General features: G+C 46.3%; 1 long non-coding RNA gene across 1 annotated transcript in view; it reads right to left on the minus strand.

The window, feature by feature from the left end:
• The window catches only part of LOC142817301 (uncharacterized), a 66,769-nt gene that overhangs the window by 21,115 nt on the left and 25,834 nt on the right, over positions 1-19,820 (minus strand). The window lies entirely within an intron of this gene.

The raw sequence follows: 19,820 nt of genomic DNA on the forward strand, positions 1-19,820 counted from the left end.
CGCCTAGTGGGGCGCCATCTACTGTCGACCGCAGTGCCAGGCCGTAAATGGCTCTTCTTGTTGTTCGTTGACCTTTGAGTTTTCTACTAACACGCAGCACATTGTTTGTTCACACTTTTCACGCGGAGCACGTATCTGCAGTATAGCCGTCATACTTCTACATTCATTGCAAGATCAACTATATCGCGGCTTGCCTCGAACGGCGTTTCATTGGCTAGGTATCGCTGTGACAATGATTTGCGACAGATAACACTTAGGCTCACAAACTGATCTCGAGGCAGAATCACGTTGACGCAGATTCCAAAAAGCACGACGCGTTGAAAAGTGAACAGTGAAAACTATTTGCACCCAGTCAGAAAACAGACAGGCCATAGATTAAGATAGGGATGCCCCTCGGGCGTTGCAGCGCAGTTGAGTGCCGCTGACGTCGGAGAAGGGTTCGATCGCGTGGTCCGTAAACTTTTGTGGTCGACTTTCCGTCGCACCTTCCCGAAACTCGGGAGGCTTTTTTGTTGCTGCATTTACACTGTCGGTTGTTGCGCTTTCAAATGTGTCACAAATCGCTCAGGCTGACCGATGCCACCTACTATTCGGAACTACTATTCAAATGGACGTTAACGTTCGTAAATCATCAGTAGTGGTTGCAGTGCTGCTTACCCAGTTTTATAAACATCACATATGTACTATTTTGATACAGCCGTCACGTTGGGTTAACGTCAATTGTAGTTAGGTGCCATGCGTTGAAGTTAACTTATGTAGCAGTGTCCAGGGCTAGCATTTTCGTGAGCATCAGTGCTTCATACCAGCTTCCGGTGTTGTTAAGATGCATGTTCCAGTTGACATTGTTGTGCAAGCGAAAACAACTGGATATATAAACATCTGCTTCTCTTCAACATATGTCTGTGCGTGCAACACTTGTACATATATTTAGCATCATTTCATGACGTGTCGCAAAATAAAAAAATCAAACACGGTCACCTTCTTTTCGCAAGCTTTGCATAACGTCGAATCACGTGGGATCTGTCAATTTTCTTCCCAACAATGCAAGTAAACGCAGGTAACGCTAAAAGTCCGCGGTGCTAATTGTCAATAGCAAAATGTTTACCGACCCTAAAGGAAAAACCCTGCTTTAAAAATGTACTGCCATGCGCCTTCAATATTTTAATGCCAAGGCTTACGGTACCAAGTCACTAGCACACAAGACCCCTTTATTTAGGAGCAAACGCCGAACATGGTGGAGTTGTTGCCGTTGGAATGGCTTCAAAATATGTAGAACGGGCACACGTACCTTCAGGTCACGAATAAAATGGATTTCGACGTCAGCTAGATGAACGGCTCACTCAAATTTTTTCCTTCAGTTGTCCTTAAAAAATGATAACACTCGCAACATCGGTCTACTTGTGACCGAAATTCGCCACGCAGCATCACCCAACCACTCGGATTTGCAGCCATATACATTGCGGTTATCCAGTGCACAAAGCGCATCACATATCTACGCTGCAGTTCACGGACACAGAAAAACACGGTCTTCTCGTGTTACCAACAAGAACACCAGAACTGAACGAAAACGTTCGTCAGGCTTGGTAATCCATGTCTGTCAATCGACGAAAGCAAGCGTATAGTCATGTCCATGCAGTGAAACACGGCAGTCTGAAGTGAGTGACGTCAGAGCCCTTGGCAGAAAGAGTGCGAAGGGCTGAAATTCTCTAGGTTTAATTTGGCGGACTCAGTGATAGAAATATCCAGGGACTCGGATGAAATGCCGATAAAAAGGTAAAAAAGAAGTTGTTGAAAACGGCACTATATACAGCCTTCAAACGCGAACACAGTTTTGACAACAAACTCATTGCTTAATGACGGGCACAGGTAAACGTAACGGCAGGGATAGCTGGCTCTTCCACAGGTGCTCTCAATGGTTCTTTTTAAACGGCTGCCCAGAACTGGTCGTTTTGAAAAGCAGCAATTTTTTAGAGTACTAAAGCTTTGTGCCTTTTGCGCGTAATCGCCAGCCTGAAGCGCTTATTAATGGCCACTCTTGCACCTGCAAATCGCCATTATTGGCCTCGTTAACCCAAGTTTCAAGCGGCACTTGAAAGATGGTGCACTGATGGCAGAGGCACCCTGAAGACACTATAGCCTGTCATTGCGAGTCTGCTGCTAATTACGTTTTTTTTTTTTTTGTTTTTCCTACGAGCTCTATTTTTGTATATACTTTCGCTGGTCTTTCCAGTTTCGCTGACTCTAAGTGCCGCATGTAATGTCAGCATTCAATCTTCACAGCCTCTTTCAACGAATTCAGAAAAGAATTGTTTATCCGTAGAAGTCAATTTTTCTTTTGCAGACAATCTTTGCAATGCTGGCTTTTATATGAGAGTATTTTGTTTGGTGTTGCTTTCCAATACCCTGTTTTATAGTGGAATTCCTCCGGCATCGACCCTTCGTTCTTAGAGTAATGATGTCATACGGTGACACCATTGTGTGACGCCGCATTTCATGATACGTTCTAATAAGAGGACACATAGCGCACCCAAGAATGAAATAAAAACAAAGGACGGGGTCTGGAATGAGGATGTGGGGTCCTCTCGCTGAAATAAACACCAGCGTTTGGACGCTATGCTCTCATCTCTTGAGAAGCATTGTCCTTGAAGCCTGGCTCTTAACAGAAGGAAAACCTCACTGCTGTAACTTAAGCTACACTGGCCGAGGTTGAGCATTATCGTGAAACTTATGCTGAGAGTGCTGTGCATGCGCGAGAAAAAATGACGTCACAAGGCACACATCTAGAATGCCAGAGAAGGCCTGGAAGCTCCTGGAGTGATGTGTCACAAGTGAGCTGGTGGTTGACTCGCGTCAGCTCACTCGCTAGCCTGTTCATTCGTCCATCCGTCCTTCCTTCTGTATTAGCGCCTGCCCAGTTCGTCTGTCCTTCCTTCGCTTGGAGGTTGTTGGCGACGGTGTTCATGCTCTGTGCTTTATTTTTTTCTCGCTTCCTCTTTTCTTCTTCAAAATTACTTTGTGACAGTAGTTCTATTTATTTTTTTAATTTGGTAGCCTGGAATACATTGGCGCAGCAGACCGGGCATTTTTTATTCTCTTAAGATTAACACTTGTCCACACAAACCTTCTCGTTCATTCGGCCATCCGTCCAGCAGTAAGCATGATAACCTAACCCTTGACAGCCATGAAAGCTAATCAGCTGAACCTCAGCTCACGCTACGTATATCCTGGCGTAGCCGAGCTATGCCAGTGCTAATGTTTAAGTTGGTGCCGAATCCCGGGAAGTCATAATGACGTCATGTTGACGTCACAACTAGTCAAGCCTCTGTCACTCTGAAGCACCTTCGAGATGGACTTACCATTAATGGTAATTGGTGCATATAAATAGCACACCTGTCATAATGTGGGATAGCCGAACGAATACACGAGATATTAGTGATAGCCAAATGTTGAAATGCATCGCATCACGCAGCAAGGGGTCACCGGTATGAATTGCCTGATTCATTCAATTGCGACATTCTTTTTTCTTTACTCGAATATACTTCAAATTTTTGCTCAATTAACTGGCTTTCTGAACTTTCTGAAAATTTGACGGCAACACCACAAAATACCGCCGATACACTACATACAATTAACGTGAGATCCCCCACCATAACTAAGTGCATCATTGTTCGGTTAGTGTAAATAGTCTCCATATGGCTTGTGTGCCGAAGCGTATTATACCAAATATTTCTCTCCGATCACTCCGGTCATGTGGCTGACTCGCGAAGCTGCACGTGTGGTCCCAGTGATTATTAGTGGCTGGAATGTGCCAAAGTGGCTTTCATAGTAGCTTGTGATTTCCGTTTCAATGTTTTTATTAGATGAAAGCCTCCAATTTTGCGTTTGCTGAGATTAGCTTAAAGGCTGTTAAGAACACATAAAGTGTATTTGATTGGTAGCATTCTATGCTGTGATGGCTGCCCTCCTTAGCCGTTTATTTTTATTAAGCCTTACGAGGGAGTAGAGAGAACTTGTAGACGCTTGGAAGTGAAGTATTGCTACTTTACTGTTGCTGGGAGCTCACGAACTGCCACACTTATGCCCTGTTTTTCGACTCGGCTTCATCATGTGTAAGGCTCAAGGGACAGCTTTTAGCTTTCCCATAGTAGAGTACCGAGTACTCCAAATCGTTAAACAGTTTTTTCTAAACACACATCCTCTTCTAATTTCCACTGTTTGTCAAAATAAATTTTTCCAAATATCATCGGTATTGATTGCCACTCGTGTCGTTACTACGTTCGTGGCAGCTTCTTGCTCTTCCATAGTAAAGTACTAACACTCTAAATCGTTAAACACTTTTTTATAGACGCATGTCATTCTGTGTTTTGTATTTTTGTTACGAAACTGGGTCTTGATATTCTTGCACAGGTATGTCTCGAACGCAAAAGCTATGATGTTATCTCGAATTGTTATTTACTTCAGCTGTCTATGATATAAAAAATTTTTTCTAAACAGATCTAGTCATCTTTCAGCTGAGTTGAAAAAAACAACGGTACCGAGGAGGGAAGTGGTTTGGCAATGTAAGTGGCTTGGCAATGGCATTCAGTTCACAAGCGTAAACAGCTTATAATGCTGCTTTTGCATCCATACTCGTTTGTTAGTGCATTGTTGTGCAAGCCTATCTTCATAAGCCATATTGTGTGGTCCTGCATGCGTGCTCACAAGCCCTTCCGCAGCTTTCGGAGCGGAGCACGCGAAATGAGGTTCTAAATACAAGAATTGAAATAAAAAAGATCGGGAAACGAGCAGCTGAGCCAACAAAATACTGCTTTTTATACAGTACAGCCAAAAACGCTGCCGCCGCCGAATTTGCTGCCTCTCGCGGAGATCATTATTATTTTTTTATGCTTTTCTACATATCCCTGAACAAGGTAGCCAGCAGCTCACACCACGACGCTACTAAACTATGCATGCCTACATCGTATCGCGGTTTTGGTGCTTGGCATAGAGTTTCATACAATAATACCTAGAGAGGAATCTGGCGCTGCGATCGCGTACCCTCATGAAAATTATCGGAAGTACAGGCTTCGGATTGGATCGAGTTGGTTAGAAAACTGTCTGCGGATCTTTTTCAGCAGCTTTAGTCTCGTTCTTCACGCGGAGTGGGTAGTGGAATGGGTTACAAGCCTAACGTAGCAAAAGCATACCAAGTACATCAAACAGCTTACTCGGTGTCTTCTTGTAGCTCAGTTCACAAATCCAATGACGTAAATGAAGGCAAACACACTGTGTCATTGTCAGTCAATACATTGTACTTGGTTTTGACACTCAACTACACCACCCGCGTTGAGCTCCAGGCTCCATTACAGATGGTATCAGCGTCTGTACTGTGTATATAGGACCTCAATAGTTATTTGTTCGCTAGTATTCGTATCTCTCTTCGCATTGCGTTCCGCCTGCAGCATGTGCCAGTTGCAGCTGCAGCGCTGTCAAACTTGGGCGACTGCTACGTGCCCTGTCTTCTGTTCGCGCCCAAAAACGCGGACGTCCCTTCTAGTGTATCAACTCCTCCTTCTCTCCATCTTGTCCTTCCTCCGTGTTTTGTAGCTTACTGAACGACATCGATTCATGCCGAAGCTAAATGGTTCCTTACGGAGGAACCGCATTAGCGTGGCCAGTGTTCCTGTCACGTTTTTTTTTTTCTTTGGCATGTTGTGTATTAGGGAAACTGTCGCATAATAAATGGTCTCACCTTCTCGGCGCCATTGTGTAATTTTGGTCCCGCAGCATGTCCGATCTCACTGGAAACCTTGCTTTAAGCCGACATCCCTTCGTGTGCGAATTCCCTGGTTTTACCAAATGCGCGAAGTATGTCGTATAATGAACTTAGCTTTCTATTGTCGGTTGTTATATATGTAAAGGTAGAATGGGCGCGCACAACACAAAGGAGAAGGCAAAAGAAACACAGGGTTGTTGAAACCCACGTCAGCGGACAGAAAGTGGACGGTTCATATTCTCTACCCCCTTCTTTTTCAATTTTACGTGTGTATACAGTAAGAGCTCGTTAGTTCAACCTTTGTGGATTCTAAAATTGGGATGATCCAGACGTGCTCTCCGCTGTTGGCGTCCATATGCATGGTTTACGGCCATCAAGCTTTAGTTAGTTCAGTAAAACTTAGCCGCAACCAGGTTCGTTCGGGTGGTCCCTGCAGTGTGCGGAGCACGAGGCGCTGCAGATTTGTTGCGCTATGCAAACAAAAAATTGAGCACGGCAGTTCCAGGTAACCATAATGATAGGGGGCTGTTCACATCGCTATCTTCATCAATCAGGGACCACTGTTGTGTCCACACGCGGACCTGGCACTGTGTAGCTTCATTTTTGATGCCATGCGCGCGTGATATATTGCGAATTTCCACATCGATTGACTGATTGATATTCATTGATTGATTGATTATTGAATCTCTGGTTAATTGATTGATGCTGATTCATTGATTGATTGATTGATTAACGTCCCAAAACCATGATATGATTAACATATTCTTGCATCACGTCAATAAACAAATGTAGCTTTTTTATAGTACGGAATGCGGAGCCATATCGAATGCTTATTTTATTTCTGAGAAAACGCTGACAGTTATTTTATTACCATGAAGTACTTAGTTGACGAACTGCCAGCTACGGTTGTTTGTGATGAAACGAAGTTGTCCAGGGCAGATTATGTCTCTTAAGCCTAGAAATTGGCACAGAACGGGCCTAATTACGTTTTCGAATTGCGTGTTCACAATTCTGAGCACCAATATGGAAGGATAGCTGCTCTGGCTTTCCCGATCCCCTTATTTGCATATAGGTACCACTTTCGCAATCTTTAGTACGTCTGGGTAATTGCCCATTATTTTGCAGGTAGGTATTGACAATATGGAAAAAAGGCCATGAAAGAAAGTGTACACTTTCCTTCAATACTTTTGTTAATTGATTGATATGTGGGGTTTAACGTCCCAAAACCACCATATGACTATGACAGACGCAGTAGTGGAGGGCTCTAGAAATTTGGACCACCTGAGGCTCTTTAACGTGCGCCCAAATCTGAGCACACGGGCCTACAACACTTCCGCCTCCATCGCAAATGCTGCCGCCGCCGCCGGGATTTCACCCCACGACCTGCGGGTCAGCAGCTGAGTACCTTAGCCCCTAGACCACAGCAGCGGGGCTTCAGCACTTTTGTAGTAACGCCATCATTGCCAACGGCTTTGTTGTACGGGAATTTTAGAATTTCTGACCTGCTTTTCTTAGCTGTTACGCTTGCAAGCTGGAAGTATTCATCAAATACTATCTTTTGACATGAAGGTAGAGGAGCTGCTTGAGACTGAGCAGGACAGTTGTTGCCAAACTTGGTAAAAAATCACAGCATATCCACGCAGTGAATGATGATTGGTGGGGCGCAGCGTTCGTCAGTCTGTCTGTCCATTCGTTCTTGCGTCCGCCTATCTGTGTGATCCTTGGTGCATCCGTCCGTTTGTTCATTTGTCTGCCTATCCGTCCATCTCTTTTTGCGGCCATCCCTCTGTCTGTCCATCCGTCCGTCCGCCCCTCTGTCTGTCCGTCCGCGCGTGTGTCAGTCCATTCGTCTGTCCATATGTCTAGAGAAAACTCCAAGCACAGCCATCTCACATCTTTTCATCATGTATTCATCATATACAAGTGCCCCCATCCAGCAGACATTGTAAGGACCGCTATTTCGGGTATGTGCCACTGGTGGTTACGTACTACGAGGGACGCACAAGCCACGCCATAAGGAGCTTCGCCCCTAAAAATCATTGAAGTAACGGTATTTGTAGAAGAGCTATGGGGAGCAGCGTGCTCTTAAATGCGGAGCATTTCTTAGCGACCTTCGGCGACTTTGAGCGTATCTATCTATCTATCTATCCGCCTACGACTTTTAGCTCTTCTGGCCGTTTCGATAATGGTATCAATACCTAACTTGGTTTGGCATAACTTGACTGTGTGAAAAACATATATACAAAAATTTGACATACCACGAAAATCACGTCATGTATGTCATGAATGTCATGCTTTACATTTAGTGGTCGATCTTGCAGCTCTTGCGGTGGTTTCGTTCACACGGCATGTTTCAAAACTGGTATGGTATGGCATAATTGCTTGGCGAACAGCAGGGACAGACCCTAACATGAAAAGCATGACAGGCGTGTCATGTAACAACATGACTACATGCCACGCTCATGATGCGCTCGCCGACGTTTCGCTAGCATCGCATATACCAAATTTGGTATTACAGTGCGTGGATGGTTGACGTAGGTATGTGACTGGTGCAAACATGGTAATCATAGGATGGGTGTCATGTACGAACATGACTACACGCCACACTGATGATGCACAAGCGGCTGTCTCGCTAGCTCCACATATGCCAAATTTGGTATTACGTGACGCCAATGAATGACGAAGGTATGTGACTGGTGCAAACATGACAATCATGAGATGCGTGTCGTGTGAGAACATGACTGCATGCCACAATTAGGGCACCAATACATTTGACGTGACGCGGTGCGCGAGTTCGCCGGCGTTTATTTCCTCGCGTCACGCCGGCGTTGCCACGCCAGGCGCCGGTCCTGCCATATACTCGTCGGCGAGCGCCTCACTGCGTTGCTTCGACGCATTCGCGTTTCAGCACGTCCGGCGTCTCTCCCTCACGAAAAGAGGGAGACGTAGTGTTGTCTGAGTAACGCATCGGCCGAAATGCAGCATGTCGCATTTTGTGATAGTTGCCTTCGGGCCGCGCCAACGAACACTGGTCGCGCCTGGCGTCAGAATATAGAGTGCTCACGTTTTGCTAACGTAGCGTTGCGGTGTCCAGCGTGCGTGCGCGTCAACGCTACATTGGAGTATACTGGGCCCTTCATAATGCGCTTGTGGCCGTTTTGCTAGCTCCACATATATCGAATTTGGTGTTATGTGACGTCAATGGATGACGAAATATATTACTGGTGCAAACATGATAATCCCGACACGCTTGTCATGTAAGAACATGACAACATACCACGCTCATAGCCTGCTCGTGGCCATTTCGCTAGCTCCACATATACTAAATTTGGCATCACGGGATGTGAATAGATTACGAAGGTAAACAACACATCCAAGCATGATAATCATGACATGGAGGTCATGTACGGCATCATTTACCTCCACCACGTAACTTTGTGCTGATTTTCAAGTGACATATCAACATTTCTCACTCGTGCATCGCATATCATCGATTCTCGCTGTTCGTGGGATCTGCCAATTTTTCTATCTAGAAACGCTGGCTTTTGCACGCGCATTTTCTTAAACTCGTGCACTCTGTTCCATACCTGCTTCGTATCGGCGACAATGCGAGCGCTGTAAATATTCCATGACTTTCCTGCAACTACTGTTGTAGAAAAACATAATACTTTTGCAATGGGTAAGAAATGCGTATTCTTTTGTCTACCACTCGCCTTACGTCATGACTTTCGTGCACTTGAGGAAATGAAAATGTGCGTGTAATTATATGGCACCATGAATTACAAAAACCTAATTGTTTTAAAAAAAATACTGAGCCTTGCTGTATATCACGGGAAGGCGTTCAGAAAACAAGATAAGAGGTTACGTTTGTAGTACGCACAAAACACGAAGAACTGTTTAAATTGTAATTCATATACGCTCATTGGTAAAATGTTGTGTCATTTTTATCAAACTTTTTTGGTCGACATGCTTCCTTTCCTTCGTCTCTAGTATAGTAAACGCCAGTACAAAAAAGGAAAAAAAAGAAAACATGCTCGCATCACTGTATTTGTCTTGCTCAAACAGCTAACAGCTGAAATAAAAATAGAAGCGTGCGACAGCACGAAAACCCTACGTGGTGAACCGCACCTGATTAAGTATGTATACAAATCTTGAAACCACAACTCCTGAATGCTGAGCTGGTGTCTCAGGAACCGAGGCATGATCCAATTTGCATGGAACGCTTGTGAAACTTGGAACTTAGTTTATGCCTTGTCCTATTTAAATTCATTACGCCATCTGCGTCGTAAAGGTGGTTTCAAACGAATAGTCATACTGAAACCGAGAAAGAGCGAATGAATTGTTGTCTCTCAGAGGGTCGAGCCAATTTGCATTGCAATGAGATAAGGAATTCCTTCGAGTTCAGGGAAAGCAGGGTTATTGTTTTGTATGAGCTGTAGAGCTTCCTGTAACACTGATTGAATGCTTAATTGAAACGCTCGTAGATGGTGCGCGTGCGGGTGCATTTCTGCATTGAATCAAGGAAAAAAAGTTGGCAGCATATCCATGGAGTGAATGATGGAGAGTGGGGCGAAGCATTCGTCCGTCCATTCGTTCTTGCTTCCGTCCGTCCATGCGTCCGTCTGTGTGACCGTCCATGCGTCCATCCGCCCGTCCGAGCGTGCGTCTGCACCTTCGTGTTCTTTCATGGCACGCTTTGCAGACGCCTCGCATTCTCTTACCTCTGGGTTCGCCTGGCGATATGCGCACTTCTTCGCCGCTTCCCGTTGTCCAACGTTTTCAAGATCTGCTTCGCGACGCTGACGTGCTGCTTCGGCCTCTCGTTCACTTACGGCGGGATCTTGCAGACGCTGCCTTGCGGATGTGGCCTCTCGTTCCCGTATGGAAAGATCTTGGTGGCGACGTCGCGCACCTTCCCGGCACGCTTCTGCCTCGCGTGCTCTCACTTCAGGATCCTGTCTGCGAGCGCGCGCCGCCGCTGCCCTGTGCGCCCGCCTTTCGGCATCCTTATCCATACGAGCACACACCGAAGGCAATGAGCATCGTCAACTGCAAACCTGTATCGCGATATGGTTTTGATTATAAAACTATTGCTTTAGAAAACACCTGGCGTCTTTCGTTAAGCAGCTGGCGTCTTTTCGTTTTGCTTTAGAAACATCGGGGGTCTTTTTGTTTTGCTTTTAGAAAACATCTGGCGTCTAGCTTTTGTTGGTTTTTTTCATCAATCAACGGCGTTTCGAACAATAATCACGGAGGTAAACAATGGCTGCTACTGGGAATGGGAGACAGCAGAAGTCGGCTTTTAGCTAACACTTACACTTCTACTTCTACTGACGTTTCCTACTGGAACATACCAATGGCTGCTAATGGGGAATAAGAGACAGAAGAATTCGGCTTTTAGTTGACGCGCACGCTGCGAATTTTTTTATTGTTCAACAACGCACAGGAGAAATTTCCCACCGGCACCACCTTTCAGGTCAAAGCGTAAGACTCGTTACATACTACGACGGGACGCGGGACGAACGGGTGCCGCTATAAGGAGCTTCACCCCTAAAAACTTACCATAATACTCCACGTTTCTCCGGATATTTCGACCACCTGGGGTTCTCTAACGTGCACCCAAATATGAGTACAAGGGCCTACAACATTTCCGCCTTCATCAGAAATGCAGCCGCCGCAGCCTGGAATCAAACCATCGACCTGCGGGTCAGCAGCCGAGTACCTTTGTCACTAGACCACCGCGGTGGGCAAAAAGTAACATTTATCTTTCATTCATTTAGCTGTGTGTTCATGTGCTTATATAATGGCCCAGGGATATTTTCTCACTATTTTTTCTGCCATACAATTATGAATGCTGCGAAGAATGTCTGCGTCTTTCACCCATTTTCACCAATAGCCCGCCTCAGTGGTACAGTGGCACTGGTGCTTCACTGCTGAATTGCAGGCCGCGGGTTCGATTCCAACCATGGAGGACGTAATTTTGAAGGTGAAATGCTAGGAGTCCGAGTTTTGTGCAAAGTCTGTGTACGTTAAATAACACTAAAAGGTCTTAACTTCCAGAGCCTACTACTATACGGTCTGCGTCCTAATCAATTCGGGGCGTTCACAAGTAGCCACTAAATGTTCAGATGTTATTATCATTAAAAAATATCCATATGTTGTATTTTTTTCTTTTCCTTATACGTGTAATAAAAGAGTTTTCAGAGAGAACAACCTGACTTTTGACTCAATGAAGCACCATCAATGTTTTATCAGTACAGCACCAGTCATAGAGAAAAACCAAGTCGTTCTCAGTTATTCGCATTATGCCTCATAAAGTCCAGAACGATTGGCCCCCTTTTTTTCATTTTCCTGTTGGTCGAAATAGAAACACCATAAGCATATACAAGAACTGCTACGTTTTAAACAACCACAAGAACACTCCGAGTTTTTACTCAAGAACCAAACGCCCATACAAATGGTATGAAAGTACAGCATGAATTGCGTCAAGTCGAAGCTGATAGCGGGAATGTCAGATGAACGAATGAAAACCGATTTCACAATATTCGCGGACGTCGTCACTCGGTAAACAGCTCCGCCTACATCAAGCTTAATGCTGCTCACTCACTCCGTTTTTTTTATATTGTGTTACCAGTTTAATTCTGAATGTTTTCTATTTCAGACAGTTACACCAATCGTTTGCCTTAACCTCCCTAGGCCTCAGACGTCGCGGAAAGCCAGAAGATGTCAGTCTTTCTTTCCCGCACCCACTTAATATTGCTCTTAATATTCTTTGTCGTATATAGGACAGAATCCTTTACTAAGCCATTTCTTACACCTACCATTACACCTACCATTTTTCTTTCCATTGCTCGCTGCGTCGTCATCAATTTAAGCTGAACGATTTTTGTAAGTCTCCAGGTTTCTGCTCCGTAGCTAAGTACCGGCAAGATACAGCTGTTATATACCTTCCTCTTGAGGGATAGTGGCAATCTACCTGTCATAATTTGAGAGTGCTTGCTCAATGTGCTCCACCCCATTCTTATTCTTCTAGTTACTTCAATCTCGTGGTTCAGCTCTGCGGGTATTACCTGCCCTAAGTAGACATAGTCTTTTACAACTTCAAGTGCACTATTACCTATCTCGAAGCGCTGCTCCTTTCCGAGGTTGTACATTACTTTCGTTTTCTGCAGATTAATTTTAAGACCTACCTTTCTGCTCTCCTTGTCTAACTCCGTAATTATGAGTTGCAATTCGTCCCCCGAATTACTCAGCAATGCAATGTCATCGACGAAGCGCAGGTTACTAAGGTATTCTCCATTAACCCTTATCCCTAACTGTTCCAATTCTGGGCTTCTGAAAACTTCCTGTAAGCACGCGGTAAATAGCATTGGGGAGACCGTGTTCCCCTGCCTTACACCCTTCTTGATTGGTATTCTGTTGCTTTCTTTATGAAGCACTATGGTAGCAGTCGATCCTCTGTAGATTTCTTTTAGAATGTTTATATATACTTCATCTACGCCCTGATTCCGCAGTGTCTGCATGACGGCTGATATTTCTACTGAATCAAACGTCTTCTCGTAATCTATGAAGGCTATGTATAGTGGTTGGTTATACTCTGAGCATTTCTCTATTACCTGATTGATAGTATGGATGTACTCAATTGTTGAGTAGCCTGTTCGAAATCCTGCTTGTTCCTTTGGTTGATTTAATTCTAATGTTTTCTTTACTCTGTTTGCAAATACCTTTGTAGATAGCTTGTATACTACAGAGAGCAAGCTGATCGGCCTGTAATTCTTCAAGTCCTTGTCATCTCCTTTCTTATGTATTAAGATGATGTTAGCGTTCTTCCAAGACTCTGGTACTCTTCCCGTCAGGAGACACCTCGTAAACAGGGTGGCTATTTTTTCTAACACAATCTGTCCTCCATCTTTCAGCAGATCTGATGTTACCTGATCCTCACCAGCAGCTTTGCCCCTTTGCATGCTCTCCAAAGCTTTTCTGACTTCTTCTATGATTACTGGTGGGGTGTAATCTGGGTTACTGCTAGTTCTTATAGTATTAAGGTCGTGGTTGTCTCGGCTAGTGTACAGATCCCTGTAAAACTCCTCCGCTATTTTAACTATCCTATCCATATTGGTAGTTATTTTGCCTTCTTTGTCCCTGAGTGCATACATTCGACTTTTGCCTATCCCAAGTTTCCTCTTCAATGCTTTGACACTTCCTCTGTTTTTCAGAGCGTGTTCAGTTCTCTCCATGTTATACCTTCTTACATCGCATACCTTACGTCTATTAATCAATTTCGAAAGTTCTGCCAGTTATATTTTGTCTGTTGTACTTGACACTTTCATGATTTGACGCTTCTTAATTAGGTTCTTCGTTTCCTGGGAAAGCTTGCCAGTGTCCTGTCTAACTACCCTGCCTCCAACTTGCACTGCACACTCCGTAATTATACTCGTCAGATTATCATTCATTGTATCTACGCTAAGGTTGGTTTCCTCACTAAGAGCCGAGAACCTGTTCTGCAGCGACACTCTGAATTCCTGTACTTTCCCTCTCAGTGCTATCTCATTGATTGGCTTCTTGCGTATCAGTCTCTGACGTTCCTTCTTCAAGTCTAGGCGAATTCGAGACCACACCATTCTATGGTCACTGCATCGTACCTTGCCAACCACTTCCACATCCTGCACGATTCCTGGGTGTGCACTCAATATAAAGTCTATTTCGTTCTTATTTTCGCAATTAGGGCTCCTCCATGTCCACTTGCGGTTTTCTGGTTTTTGGTAGAAGGTATTCAAAATTTGTAAATTATTGCGTTCTGCGAATTCTACTAGTAGCTCTCCTCTGGCGTTTCTAGTACCGATGCCATAATCTGCTACTGCCTGGTCTCCAGCCTGCTTCTTCCTTACCTATGCATTAATTTCGCCCATCACTATAGTATACTGTGTTTTTACCTTACTCATTGCCGATTCTACGTCTTCATAGAAGCTTTCAACTGAAGCGTCATCATGGCTGGATGTAGGCGCGTAAGCCTGTACTACCTTCATCTTGTATCTTTTATTTAGTTTAATTACAATACCTACCACCCTTTCATTAATGCTATAGTATTCCTCTATGTTGCCAGCTATGTTTCTGTGAATTAGGAACCCCACTCCCAGTTCTCTTCTGTCTGCCAAGCCCCGATAGCAAAGGACGTGCCCATTCTGTAGCACCGTATAGCCCTCATCTGTCCTCCTAGCCTCACTGAGCCCAATTACATCCCATTTAACACCCTCTAGCTCCTCGAATAGTACAGCTAGACTTCCCTCACTAGATAATGTTCTAGCGTTAAACGTTGCCAAGTCCAGGTTTCAATGGCGGCCTGTCCGGATCCAGAGATTCTTAGCACCCTCTGCTGCGTTGAGATCTGACCGCCGCCGTGGTCAGTTGCTTCGCAGCTGCTTACTAACGTGGCAATATACAAAAAAATTAAAACGTTTGTTCGACAGCCCAAGATGGTGGTGCCCATACGCCTCAGGCAAAACAGGTGCCAATACTGTCACGTTACTCTCTACAAACTTGATAAAAAAATGGGCTCGTTTAGTCGACTACTTAAGCAGTGGCTCAGAGAGATCGTCTTTGTCTTCTTTCACTCTTCGATCTCACCCAAGCAAACCATGTGGCAATAGTCCCTTCCTTTGAAATCATCGACTCGATGCTCGTAAATAAAAAAATGAAGGTATACACACGCAGATATAAAGAACCAAAAGAGGGAGAGTGCCACTACTCGCAGCGCAAATGAGGAAGTTTCGCCAACGCTTCCGCCAAGCGCAAAAAGAAAGGGCATAAAAACACAGGAGAACACAAAGAGCAGCAGCAACGCAATGTCACGGCATGTCGTAGCACGTGAAACCACAAGGGCTACTGTGTGAAGTAGGGCTTCAGCCGAACGACATGCATGGTTTCGGGCCGAAGCTGTCGACGAGAAGACGCTGCGCCGTCCGGAAATACCTCGTAGGTAAGATCTGTGATTCGTCTAAGAACCTTGTACGGTCCAAAATAACGGCTTAGGAGTTTTTCGGATAAGCCTGGTTGCCGGACAGGAATCCACACCCACACTCGGTCCCTAGGGTGGTAGGTGACATTTCGACGGCGGAGGTTGTAACGTCGTGCGTCTGCATCTTGTTGGTGACTGGTGTTTATGCGAGCTAGCTGGCGAGCTTCTTCGGCGTATTGAGTGTATTGCTCAGCATCTTGAGCAAGTTCATTGCTTTAGTCGCACGGAAGCATAGCATCGAGCATGGTTCGCACGTTGCGTCCGTAAACAAGTCGGAAAGGCGGAAATCGCGTTGTTTCTTGCGTTGCCGTATTATAAGCAAACGTGATGTATGGAAGAATCTCGTCCCAGGTTTTATGTTGTACGTCCACGTACATTGACAGCATGTCCGCTATGGTCTTGTTAAGCCTCTCTCTCAGTCCATTGGATTGCGGATGATAAGCCGTTGTTTTTCGATGACTTGTGCAGCTCAGTTTAAAAATGTCCTCTATCATTCGTGCTGTAAACGACGTCCCTCTGTCCGTAATCACGCATGACGGGGCACCATGCCGTAGGACGATTTGGTGCAAGAACTGCGCGACTTCAGAGGCCGTGCCACGGGGTAACGCTTTTGTTTCAGCATAACGCGTAAGATAATCTGTCGCAACTATAATCCATTTGTTCCCAGAGGACGACAAAGGAAAGGGCCCGAGAAGGTCCATTCCCACGAGGTCAAACGGTGTCCGTGGTGGTGCAATCGGCTGGAGCAGGCCCGCGGGTCTCACAGGCGGAGTCTTGCGGCGCTGGCACTCACGGCAGCCTTTCACATATCGATGTACACTAGTTGATAGTCGCGGCCAGTAATACTGTTGGCGTACTCGGGCGAGAGTTCGCGAATAGCCCAAATGTCCTGACGTGGGCTCGTCGTGGCACGCCAGGAGGATTTCATCACGCATGTCGGTAGGAATAACGAGTAGGAAGGCTTTGTCGCTACCACGGGCGTTTTTCTTGTAAAGAATGCCTCTTCTTAGACAAAAAGAGGACAGTTCGCGAGCAATGTGTTGAGGGACATGAGAGTTGCGGCCTTCCAGGGAATCAATGACTGGGCGTAATTTATCGTCTGCCCGCTGCTTTGACATAAATTCGGAGTCACTAACGGCTCCGAGAAAGGCATCTTCATCTTCGGAGCCCCTGACAGCGTTCCCCACAGGTGCTCGAGAAAGCGCGTCGGCGTCTTCGTGTTTGCGCCCTGACCTGTACACAATCGTAATATCAAACTCCTGCAAGCGCAAACTCCACTGTGCGAGACGGCCAGATGGATCTCTGAGATTTGCCAGCGAGCAGAGCGAGTGGTGGTCAGTCACCACTTTGAAGGGACGACCATAGAGGTAAGGCCGAAATTTGGTCGTCGCCCACACGACTGCGAGGCATTCTTTTTCTGACGTAGAATAGTTGGTCTCAGCTCGAGAAAGAGTACGACTGGCGTAAGCTATCACATGCTCAACGCCGCCGTGTCGTTGTACAAGGAAGGCGTCAAGTCAGACGTTGCTGGCATCTGTATGAATTTCTTTAGCAGCGTCCTCATCAAAATGGGCAAGAACAGGGGCTGTTTGCATTCTCTTTCGTAACTCTGTGAACGCTGTATCTTGTTCTGCGCCCCAAGTAAAGGGTACGTCATTTTGGGTGAGTCGCGTAAGAGGTTCAGCTATCTTAGAGAAGTTGGCGATAAATCGGCGATAATACGCGCACAAGCCGAGGAAACGGCGTACTGCTCTTTTATCTGATGGGACAGGGAAGGCAGCGACAGCAGCAGTTTTGTCTGGATAAGGTCGCACTCCATCTGCACTAATGACATGTCCCAGAAATTTCAGCTCTTCATAGCCGAAATGGCATTTTTGGGGTTTCAGCGTAAGTTCAGCTGTGCGAATGGCTTCCAGAACCTTTCTCAGACGCTTCAGATGTTCTTCAAAGCTCTCGGAAAAGATGACGACATCATCGAGGTAGACAAGGCAGCTTTTCCACTTCAAGCCAGCGAGAACTGTGTCCATCATCCTCTGAAATGTGGCTGGTGCAGAACAGAGGCCGAAGGGAAGAACTCGGAATTCGTAAAGTCCGTCTGGAGTCACAAACGCGGTTTTTTGTCGGTCTCGTTCATCCACTTCAATTTGCCAATAGCCACTCTTTAGATCGATGGGCGAAAAATACTTCGCACGTCGTAACCTGTCGAGGGAGTCGTAAACCCGTGGAAGGGGGTAGACGTCCTTTTTTGTGACGCTATTAAGCTTCCTGTAGTCAATACAGAATCGCAGCGTTCCGTCTTTTTTCTTTACTAGAACGACTGGCGAGGACCAAGCGCTGCTGGATGGTTGAATAATTCCGTCATCGAGCATCTCTTTTACTTGTGTCTGAATAGCCCCGCGTTCTTTGGCAGAAACGCGATAAGGCTGCTGCCGGATGGGGCGGTCGTCATCGTCGGTAATAATTCGATGCTTCGTGAGGTGTGTTTGACGGACTTTAGAAGAAGAGGCAAAGCAAGATCTAAACTCCCTTAAAAGGTCGTGAAGTGCAGCCTTTCTCTCGTCTGACAGCGTCGAATCAATGTCGATGTGGTCTAGAAATTCCTTATCCTCATGCGTTTCCTCGGACGCGAAGCACTTCGTGACGTCGGCAACAGGTTCTCCATAAGCTAGGGTGGTTCCACGGAAAAGATGCCGGTGCTCGTAATTGAAGTTCGTAGCTAGTATCGTTGACTGTCCGTCACGGACACGCACAACACTTCGGGCGGCGCATACACCTTGGAGCAGCAGAAGTGATAAGTTGCTTTCAGCCACCACGTCGCCGTCTTGGAAGTCTTCACAAGTGACTTCGATGGGAACAGGTGCTCGAGGTGGCAGCGTCACACTGTCGTCAGCAACACGCAGTGCAATTCTACGGCAGTTATCAGCGTCTCGTTCTGTTGCGCCTTGAGTCGAGAAGGTCACGATGCGCTCACAGAGATTTATGATGGCACCGTATTCCCGAAGGAAGTCCATGCCGATAATCAGCTGACGCGAACAGTCGGGAAGAACGAGGCAGCTGAGCACAAACGTTGACGCACGAATTTTCACTCTTGCGGTACAGCGACCCAGCGGTGTTACAACGTGTCCTCCAGCTGTTCGAATTCGCGTTCCATTCCACGGCGTGATCACTTTCCTGAGATCTTTCGCTAGCCTCCCGCTGATGATCGAATAGTCTGCACCAGTGTCTACCAATGCACTGACCTGAAGACCGTCAACCAGCACAGGTATGTCGAGCGACACGCGGTCACTAAGTTCAGATGCGGATGTCGGCGTTTCTTCGGCACTGCGATTATTCTCTGACGAAATGCCTTCGGCGTTGCGTGCAAGCATCGATGGGCGGTCTTCCGCACTTTGAGTCCCAGCGACCTTGCCCCCGAAGGCCGCTGCCTTCAGTTTTCCCGACGAGGGCTCGGGGAGCGTTCCCGTGCCGTCACTCCAAAACGTGGCCCAGTGGCGGCGGGTCTCCTCGGAGATGGTGACCGCGATTGCCGTCGTGTAAAGGGTGCACGCTGTTGCGCGAGATATTCTTCGATATCTCTTGACGGAAAATCCGCGCAGTCCAAGTTGCCGGTATGGGCATTCGCGGTAAATGTGACCAGCCTCACCGCAATGATAGCAGAGGGGTCGTCTGTCTGGCGTACGCCAGAGATCAGACTTGCGCGTCGGTGTACGGCGACTATCGGTGTCCAAATCAGCGTGCGCTGACTGAATCGCGACTGACGGCATCATTGTCTGGATCGGGACGTATGGCATTGTCTGGATTAGGATGTGCGGCACTGTCTGGATCGGGACGTGCGGCACTGGCTGGATCGGGACTCCTTGACCCGAAAGAGGAATGGCAGATCGCAAGGCTTCCGCGTACGTACGACGGCGACTGTCAGTAGACACACGAGCCGTTTCCGGATCAACCGACGTGGGCGGAAAACGATGGGCGTGCAGCACCTGCTGGACCTCGTCGCGGATGACACTGGTGATAGAACCAACATCGATTTGCCTTGTCCCGTACATCTTT

This window comes from Rhipicephalus microplus, chromosome 5, assembly GCF_043290135.1.
Source record: "Rhipicephalus microplus isolate Deutch F79 chromosome 5, USDA_Rmic, whole genome shotgun sequence".
Lineage (NCBI taxonomy): Eukaryota > Metazoa > Arthropoda > Arachnida > Ixodida > Ixodidae > Rhipicephalus > Rhipicephalus microplus.